Genomic DNA, 10,707 nt, shown 5'->3' on the forward strand with positions numbered 1-10,707 from the left:
AGGGAAGAATTCTCCAAGGTTGCCATTCCCTTCTCCAGGGGATCTTTCTGGCCCAGGGATCACACGCGGGTCACCTGCATTGCAGGTGGACTGTTTACTGTTTGAGCCACCACGGAAGCCTCTGTATTAACAGCATATCACTTATGTAATTTAAATGAGCACAAAACATCAATATCTATTTTCTCTGTATACAGATATAGATAAAGTAACCAGGACTGTGTCAGTCTCCCAGCTAGCCCTCAATGATCCCTGCCTGCTGGTACTCACGCCCTGTGTGGTTCCTTCCCACAAGGACTAGGGTGGGCTTGTGCCCCGTTCATCCCACAGTCTCCTAACAGGACACTGTGGAAATGCCAGTGAATGACTTCTGAGGCTAGGACACCAAAGACATTGTGGCTTCCTCCTTGCTCTCGTTTTCTCTATTGCTCATTCTGGAGGAAGCCAGCCACCATGTGGTAAGGATGCTCAAGCTGTCACATGACAAGCAACTGAGGCCTCCCTGCAATAGCCAACACCAAGTTGATCCACCTTCAAGATGTATATCCACCAGTGACAGTCAAGCCTTTAGGTAATGGCTTATGAGAAACCTTGAACTTGAACTACTCAGCTAACTTGTTTCTTAATTCCTAACTCCTAGAAACTATAATATAATAAATGTGAGTTGTTTTAACTCACGAAGTTTGAGGGTAGCTTGTTACACAGTGATAGGTAACTAATACAGATACAGTCGCATGCCTATGGCTCTGTGCCTGAGGCCTGCTTTCCGTTTGTTCTGGCAAGTGTCAGAAAGGCATTAGAGGCACATTAGTACTGAGCCAAATACTTTCTTCCGTAAGTAATCAGAATGATTGATTGTTCTTTAAGGCTTATTTCTGCATTTGATATAAAGTTAATTCAACCAGTAGCAGGAGTTCCTATTTTGGGAAACACCGACCTGGTCTATGATGGGCTGAATCGGGCCCCCTACCCAAATTCATACGTTAAAATCCTAACCCCCAATATCTCAGCATGTACCATGTGTGGAGATGGGGTCTTTAAAGAGGTAACTGAGTTAAAATGAGGTCCAGTATGACTGGTGTCCTTACAAAAAGGTTAGGACACAGACACAGCGAGAGGGACAACCATGGGAAGACACAGGGAGAAGATGGCCATCTACAAGCCAAGGAGAGAGCTCTCACCACATCCTGACCACGAGGGCACCCTGATCTTGGACTTCCAGACTCCAGAATGGTGAGAAAACAAATTTCTGGGGGCTTCCCTGGTGGCTCAGTGGTAAAGAATCTATCTGCCAATGCAAGAGACATTGGTTCGATCCCTGATCAGGGAGGATCCCACATGCCACAGAGCAACTAAGCTGGGGCACAACTATTGAGCTGGTGCTCTAGAACCCAGGAGCTGCAATTACTGAAGCCCATGAGCCCTGGAGCCAGTACTTCACTACAAGAGAAGCCACCACAATGAGAAGCCCACGACCCACAACTAGGAGAAGCCCCGGCTCTTCGCAACCAGAAAAAAGCTTGAGCAGCAATGAAGCAGCTGCTTGAGCAGCACAGCCAAAAATAAATAAATAAATACAATTATTTTTTAAAAAATTTCTATTGTTTAAGCTTTCTATTGATGGTACTTTGTTTGGTAGTCCTAGCACACTGAAACACAGTCTAACATATTTGCTTTACAAATAAAGACCCTTGATCTAAAGGGTAGAAGTGACTTGGCCAAGGCCACAGACAGAATACAAAGCAGAACAGCAATGAGAGCCCATATCTCCTAACTGGAGTCCATGGGTTCTTCCAAAAAGTGAGAATTCTCAGAAAATGCTTGTTGGCATCATTTGAGCTCCATGTTCATGATGAACCCACTGCCCGCAGTCTCCATCACCTCTGCCTCATGGGCTGCAATTTCCAATAACCAGTTCTAGTTTGACTTTTTCATTCCAGGTTCACCTCCCATCAGAAGAGTAGCCAGTTGGAGAATTGTACTGTTTTCCAGGAAGTGATGATGACAAGCTTTAGAGCATCCAACATGAAGATGGTGGCCAGAAGGCTATGAACTTTCAGAATTCAGAAAAGTATATAAAGAGGTAAAAAAAAAAAAGTCTCACTTCTATGGAAAGAGAAACTCTCTCAATAGAAGCCACCCCTCCCCCATATAAAAATCTCCTTCCTGCACACACATTTCCAATTACCTCTGGACAACACCATCTGGGGTCTCCCCAACAGCTAAAACTTGACAAGCTCAACATGAAATTAGCTTCCCTTGAAATCTCTACCACAGCCCTGACTTTCATTTAATGTCATTACCATAACAATAACAGTCATCTGCCACCTATTGAGCGCCAGCAACATGTCAGGTAATTACACGAATCCTCCATCACTCACACTTAATCACGGGAAGTAGGGATCATCACTGCCCTTCTGCAGACGAGGTCACTCAGGCTTCCAACAATGATGTTATCGCTGATCTCCTGAGGGGCAGAGCTGGGACAGAGCCATGCCCACCTGACTCCAAGGCAAAGTGGAGGCCCACCAGCCACATCTGGCCTGCAGATGGGTTTTGTTTGGTCTCGGCAGTGGGCTTTTGTTGCTTTTTTGTTTTTAATCTTAATCAGTTGCTAGCATGAAAACATCAGGACATTTCACATAAAAAGCCAGATTTCTGGAATCTCCAGAAAAAAAGTTAAGAGAGAGAAAGAGAAAGAGAATTTGGCAGCGTAAGCTTGAGGCAATCATTAACTTCTCTGGACTCAGTAGGCGCAATAAAAAGGAGGAAGCTGCTACTCAGCACTAGAGAGTGTTTGGAGGTGGAGCAGGGCCTGGCCCGGCGTGTCAGGATACTAGGAATGGCCAATGTCTTCTGTCCACTCCTGATGGACCAGGAGCATGCTCAGTGGAGCTGGGGTTCTGTCCCTGCCCAGACTCTGAAATAGTCAGCCTGTGAAACCCCAGACTATGAGATGTAGGTAATCCAGGGACCAGTTACCTACGAATTGGTCCCCTGCCAGACTGTGAGGATAGCATTCAAGACTCATCCTTTCTCTGTCTCCCCAGGAGTGGTCCCGTTCATATTTGTTATATCACACTGAATAAGATTTGGTGACCAAGGAGAAGTTAGTTTATAGTCTGCTTGCTTCTCTGCTCACTAATAGATGTGGCAAAGAATTAGGGTAAAATAAAATAATACATGCATAAACCCTATGACCTACAAATTCCCGTCTGATATATTTGTCTAAAAAACACATTCACCTGCATGCAGAAATCACACATGTCTGAAGAAACCCATAGCAGTGTAAGAGCAAAAGAGTGGATGCTGGTCAAATACCTTTGGGCACGTCTATCAACCAGTCGAGACAGTGACATGGTGAGTAGAGCACAGACTCTGAGTCGAGATTCCAGGTGTGTGTGGCCTCAGGAAGGTCACCACAGAGCCTCAGTTTTCTCATCAGGAAAGTGGGTCAGGACAATACCTACATCATGGAGTCACTGAGCGTTAGTATATGATGAACATTTAGGAAAGTGTCTGGCGCACATATTAGTAACATGATTTAAGTATATTGGGGCATCCCAGGTGGCGCTAGCGGTAAAGAATCTGCCTGCCAATGCAGGAGACACAAGAGACGCAGGTTCGATCCCTGGGTTCGGAAGGTCCCCTGGAGGAGGAAATGGCAACATGCTACAGTGTTCTTGCCAGGATAATTCCATGGACAGAGGAACCTGGAGAGTTACAGTCGATGGGGCTGTAAAGAGTCAGACATGACTGAGTGACTGAGCACACTAGAACAGAATAATAACGAAGCGTGTTAGGAGACGTGATAGAAGTCATAATAGCATTACTGTTGCTCCATAGCTATCAAAAGGCAAAACGCAGACCCTCATTTTGCACTGCTGCTGCTACTAAGTTGCGTCAGTCGTGTTCAACTCTGTGCGACCCCACAGATGGCAGCCCACCAGGCTCCCCCGTCCCTGGGATTCTCCAGGCAAGAACACTGGAGTGGGTTGCCATTTCCTTCTCCAATGCACTAAGTCTATATAAACCGCCTATTTAACAAATAAGTACATTTTCAAGAAAGAAGGGCAGGAAGGATGCTGTGGAGCTGATCAGTTGGAATAAAAGCAGATTTGGGGGTCAGAAGATTCATACTGGTGATCCACCACCTCCCCCCCTTCCCCTCGCTGAAACAGGCTGGTTATGGGTTGGATTGTGTCCCCCAAAAGAGGCTGAGGTCCTAATCCCCAGTTCCTGCGAATATGACCTTATTTGAGAATAGTCTTTGCACATCTTCCCTGGTGGCTCAGATGGTAAAGAGTCTGCCAGCAATGCAGGAGACCCGAGTTCAATCCCTGGGTTGGGAAGATCTCCTGGAGAAGGAAATAGCAACCCACTTCAGTATTCTTGCTTGGGAAATCCCATGGACAGAGGAGCCTGGAGGGCTACAGTCCATGGGGTCGGAAAGAGTCAGATACGACTTAGTGATTAAATAGCAGCAAACAAAGGTAAGGTGCAGTGGGACATGATGACAGTGGGCCCAATTCCCTGAGACTGGTGTCCTTGTGAAAAAGGGGGGTTTAGACACAGAGACAGAAGCACACAGAGGGAAGGCCACAGGAGGACACAGGAAGCGCACCGTCTATAAACCAGGGGACGCCTGCGGCTACCAGAGCCGAAAGAGGCCCGAGACAGGTTTCCCTCCAAGCCTTGGAAGAAACCAACCCTACCAACACCTTGACCTTGGACCTGTGCCCTCCAGAAGGTAAGACAACACATTTCTATTGTTTAAGTTCCCCAGTTGGTGGTACTTGGCCATAGTAGCCCTCAGCGACTAAGATAAAGCCTGAATGGCAAGGCCCTGCTCTGGGCCATCTATGCCCTATTGGTTCCTGGCGAGAAGAGGGGAAGGGTAGGACCACCTGTTAGTGTCCAAACAGCCACACATCAGGCAAGAGGCATACGGGGGATCTTCCCCTTCATCTCCTCGTCTGCCCCCTGAGTCCCAGCAGATTTTAACCACTTTGTGCTCCATCATGATTTTTGGTGCCTGTTTTAAGAACACTAGGGCTTGAGGGGACACCCAGTCCAGAGCTTTCCTACCGTCAGTCATTCTCCAACAATAACTTCCCTGACAAACCCTCTTAGCACTGGCCCCATTACTGAACATTTCCACCAGCTTCAAAAACAAATTAAATACTTCCTTCACACTCGTCTTAAATGTAATATTCATTTAATTGTGGATCTGATGTGCTAGTTATTTTTCTAGTGCACATTAAAGTATGTAACTACTGAAACGATAAATGTTGTTTCGTATACCAAAGATTGCGAAGCATTGACCTTATCTAATCCTGGCCCTTATCCCTTTAATTTTTTTTCCCAGGTGACCCAAAGAGAGGCCCAGGACCCCAGGCGCCTTGCTCCCTCCTGCAGGTACCCTGATGCCCCGACCCAAACATTTCACCTCATCAGAGGCTTGTCTTTGCATCCGTCCTCATAAGACAGCCCCCTGTTCCTTGGATGTTTCTTTTTTAGTTTATTTTATTGAAGTATAATTGATTTACAATGTTGTGTTTAGTCTCAGGTATATGGCAAAGTGATTCATATACGTCCAAAGTAAAGTGTTAGTCACTCAGTTGTGTCTGATCCTTCAATCCCATGGACTGTAGCCCACCAGGCTCCTCTGTCCATAGAATTATATATATATATACACACATACATTTCATATTCTTTTCCATTATGGTTTACTACAAGATATTGAATATAGTTCCCTATGCTCTACAGTAGGACATTGTTGTTTATCCATTGTTTGTATAATAGTTTGCATCTGCTAACCCCAAACTTCCAGTCCAACATCACTTCCCTTCGCAACTACAGATCTGTTCTCTAAGTCTGTGAGTCTGTTTCTGTTTTGTGGAAGTTCATTTGTGTCATCCTTTAGATTCCACGTATAAGTAATATCATATGGTATTTGTCTTTGTCTAACTTACTTCACTTAGTATGATCATCTCTAGGTCCATCCATGTTGCTGCAGATGGAATTATTTCATTCTTTTTTATGACCGAGTAGTATTCCACTGGGTGTGTGTATGTGGGTGTGTGTATGCATGTGTGTGTGTATATACACACATATACACACATACATACCACATTTCTTTATCTGTTTATCTCTTGATGGACACTTAGGTTGCTCCCATGTCTTGGCTAGTGTAAATAGGGCTCCTATGAATATATGCATGTATCTTTTTCGAATTATAGTTTTGTCCAATATATGGCCAGAGTGGGATTGCAGGCTCATACGGCCCCTGGATGCTTCTTAATGCACAGGTTTCTCAGTTGGGGGCTGCTAGCATTTGGAGCAGGGCAATTCTTTGTGTCTTTCCTGTGGGACACATCCCATTTCCGGGCCCCTTCCATTTCATGCCAACCATGGTTCTATCGTCATGACAACCAGACCCCCCCCAACACATATCCGAGGCCCTCAGTTGAGAACCACTCTAGGGGAGTCTCGTGGTCAAAACTATCCAGTTCCTGGTCCCTCCCTTACGATTCCCAGCCTCAGAGACTCACCGTTACTGAGAAGCCAATGTGCACTGCCCAGCATGACATAACCTTAGACAATCAGCTCTAACCCCCATGGCAGGGGAGTTACTTAGTGCGTGGGTGCCTCCATTTCATTTCCCCTTTTGTAGAGCGACACTGAGCCTGCCTGTCGGGAGGATGGAGTGAGTTAATACATGCAGAGCCTCTAAACAGGAAGCATCGGAGGTCAGCTTAATACCCACGCGCTTTCATTGTCTGGCAGGTTCCAGCTGTGTACCTATCGCGTTTTATATCATCCTTGAAGCAGTCCTCTGAGGTTCATATTACGATCTCATTTCACAGGCGATAAAATGAAGGCACAGAGTGATGTACTTGGCAGGCTTCCCTTCCCAGCAAACAAGCGGTGGAATTGGGAACTGAACCTTGTTTTATCGACTCTGTAGCAATGGGTGAGAGGAGAAGGGGAGAGCACCAGCGGGAGCTGGGAAACCAGGTTTCAGGAGCTATTTGGCTCCTATCTGTGCAGGAGGGACCTTCCCAACTCTCTATGGACCTCAGTTTCCTCATCAGAAAATAAGAGCTTTGGACTGGACACTTTCAGAGGCTCCTGCTGTCTCCTACGACCCAGGGAAACCCAGACAGTGGGGCCAGGGTGAAGTCAGCGGGGCCGTGAAGGCAGCAGAAACCTGCCTTCCAGAACACCGAGTTCCCTCCTCCCTGTGCCTGCAGAGAGCTGATCACAGGCGGGCTTCCACTGCTCACCCTCCCCTCCCCAGGCTCAGGCATTTGAGGACACTGAGGGTGTTATGTGGCCCAGAACGCTGGGGCCCAGTTTCTGGGGAGTGATTCGGGTGAGGCTGCAGGTAACCCAGATAGCCACTCTCTGTGTGGTCCCCAGAGGAGGCTGCTTAGGGGACAGCAAGCTGGGCAGCGGCCTCGGCTCCCCTGATATGGTTGGCCATTGATTCCTTATGACAGCCCTGGGGATGGAAGAGGAGGCGGTGCTTACAGCTCCAAACACCTGCAAATTCTGTAATGTCTTCCCCTATCCGTGAGTGTGTGCAAAACCACACAGACAATGGGGACGATGGAGAATTATCATCCCTGTCAGTGACTGGGAACCCCCAGGTGCAGGGCATGGTACCAAGTGCTGTGCATGTTGTAATCTTTCTTTTTAAAAATTTAACGCTCACACAGACTTCTGAGTTGAGGGCCTTAGTCCCTACTTTCAAATAGGGAAACCAATTCTAAGACCTTAAAAAAGGTGCCTGAGGGACTTCCCTGTTCATCTGGTGGCTGAGACTCTGTGCTCCCAATGCTGGGGGCATGGGTTTGATCCCTGGTCAGGGAACTAGATCTCACATGCGGCAACTAAGAGTTCACATGCCACAACTAAAGATCCTGCATGCGGCAACTAAGACCCTGTGCGGCCAAATAAAGAAATAAATACAATAAATATTAAAAAATATAAGGTGCCTGAGGGTTGATAAAGAGCAGAGGCAGGAAAGGAATCCTGAAAGCTTGACACACCACCAGTACACAGCATCCTGAAGGCCCTCACCGAAGGTCTGACCTGTAAAGGCTCCCATGTCCCTTATCTGCAGCTGGATACAGAGAGAAGTCAGTGCAGTGGATCAGTGGGAAGAATAAACCCGCCCAGAAGGCCAGGCCCACTCTCTCCACTGGCACCTGCTGCATATTCCAAACAGGAAGGTGAAAAACATCATCTTTCCTGGACACGAAGAACCCCTGCCCAGCTTTCAGTCCTTGACCTGAATAATCTCAATGTCCACATAAGAGTCTGGCAAGTGAAGGAGATGTTATTCCCAATTTACAGATGGAAACATTGAGGCTCAATGAGATGGTGACCTGTCTTGAGAGCATCCAACTAGGAAGTTGCAATGCGGATGGAAACCCAGGCCTAAGAGTCTTCAAGCAGGGCATACTTTAAGAGACGCAGGCAGGCAGTTCAAAGAAGCCTAAAGCCCAAGCTTGTGCCAGGAAAAGAGGCTCTATCTCCGCAGGGCCATCTGCCCAACCAAATGACCAGAAAGGAGCCCTGGGAAAACAGCATCCCCTGCCAGGCCTGGGCCTGCCCTCTGCCCACCTGCTCGTTGCTCTTTTAGGAATCCTCGACTCTCTCACTCAGCATCACAGACATCCATCTCTAGCTCCAGGAAACCCAAGCTTCCCTGTGCCTGCCCAGCCAGGATCCCAGGACACAGGGTCTGGGGGAGGGGAAGCAAGGAGCTCCTTTTTCCTACCCTCAGAGTCAAATGAGGACACACATTGCACTAAGCGTCTTCGTTTATTCCCCAGGCACCCGTTTAAGTCTTGCGATTTGCTATGCATTGTGGTCAAAAGTGAAAGTGAAGTTGCTCAGTTGTGTCCGACTCTTTGCAACCCTATGGACTGTAGCCCACCAGGCTTCTCCATCCATGGGATTTTCCAGGCAAGAATACTGCAGATGGTTGTCATTTCCTTCTCCAGGGGATCTTCCTGATGCTGGGATCGAACTCAGGTCTCCCTCATTGCAGGCAGACTCTTTTACTGTCTGAGCCACTGGGAATCCCCCATGCACTGTGATTAAGAAGTCGGGGAAAGAACAGTACATAAGAGAGGACTGCTTCATAAAGATATTCCATCCTTTTTTTATGGCTGTATACGGTTCTATCACTGTCCCCAAACTTTTATGAGTAAGCCCATTTAAAGCTTTAAAAAATTTTTAATTTGGAAATAATTTTAGACTGATAGGAAGTTGCAAAATGAACAGAATTCTCATATATCTTCACCCAGATTTTTCCAGTGATGGCATCTTACATAACCAAGGTATATTTTCAAAACCTGTAAATTGACAGTGGTCCAATAGTAAATTAAACTACAGAAACTTATTAAACTACAATAGTAAATTAAACTCAGAACTTACTCAGATTTCAGCAGCTTTTACATGCATTTCTTTTGACTTTTTAGCATATATTTCACCCCATATATAGATTCATGTAACCACCAACATGATCAAAATAAAGAATTGCTTAATCACTGCAAGGAAACTCTCTTATTCTGTCCTTTGGTAATTAGACTCTCCCTGAGCCTAACCTCTGGCAACCACTGATCTGTTCTCCATCTCTATGATGTTGTCATTTCAAGATATTATTGTTGTTGTTCAGTCTCTAAGTTGTGTCCAACTCTTTTCAACCCCATGGACTGCAGCACACCAGGCTTCCCTATCCTCCACTATCTCTCAGAGTTTGCTCAAACTCATGTCCATTAAGAAGGCTGAGTACCAAAGAATTGATACTTTCGAACTGTGGTGCTGGAGAAGACTCTTGAGCATCTCTTGGACAGCAAGGAGATTGAACCAGTCAATCCTAAAGGAAATCAACCCTGAATATTCATTGGAAGGACTGATGCTGAAGCTGAAGCTCCAGTATTTTGGCCACCTGATATGAAGAACTGACTCATTGGAAAACCCTGATGCTGGGAAAGATTGAGGGCAGGAGGAGAAGGGGGTGACAGAGGATGAGATGGTTGGATAGTGTCACTGACATGAGTTTGAGCAAACTCCAGGAGATAGTGAAGGACAGGGAAGTCTGGTGTGCTGCAGTCCATGAGGTTGGAAAGAGTTGGACACAGCTTAGTGACTGAACAGCAATATAAAATATAACATAAAACCTTTGGAGATTGATCTGTTTCCCTCTGCCCCCCCATATCATACACTTGAGATCCATTCAAATTGTTGGATGTCTCAGTGATGAATTCCTGGGGACTTCCCTGGTGGTCCAGTGGTTAAGAATCTGCCTTGCAATGCAGGGGATATGAGTTCAGTCCCTGGTCAGGGAACTAAGATCTCACATGCTGCAGAGTAACTAGCCCACGTGCCATAATGAAAGATCCTGCAGGACACAAGGAAGATCCTGCATGCTGCAACTAAGACCTGATGCAGCCAAGGAAATAAATTAATTAAAAAATAATTAATTCCTTTTTGTGGTTGAGTAGTAGTTGGTTGATTCATTTGCCTGTTGAAGGATATTGGGTTGTTTTTGTTTGGGGCGACTACAAATAAAGCTGCTATGAACAAATGAAGTGCTCTACATTTTCATCAGCACTTGGTATGTCAGTATTTTTTTATTTGAGCCTTTCTGATATGTGTGCAGCTATATTTCACTGTAGCTTTATTTGCATT

This window comes from Giraffa tippelskirchi, chromosome 13 (assembly GCF_054371585.1).
Source record: "Giraffa tippelskirchi isolate mGirTip1 chromosome 13, T2T-mGirTip1v1.2.pri, whole genome shotgun sequence".
Classification (NCBI taxonomy): Eukaryota; Metazoa; Chordata; class Mammalia; order Artiodactyla; family Giraffidae; genus Giraffa; species Giraffa tippelskirchi.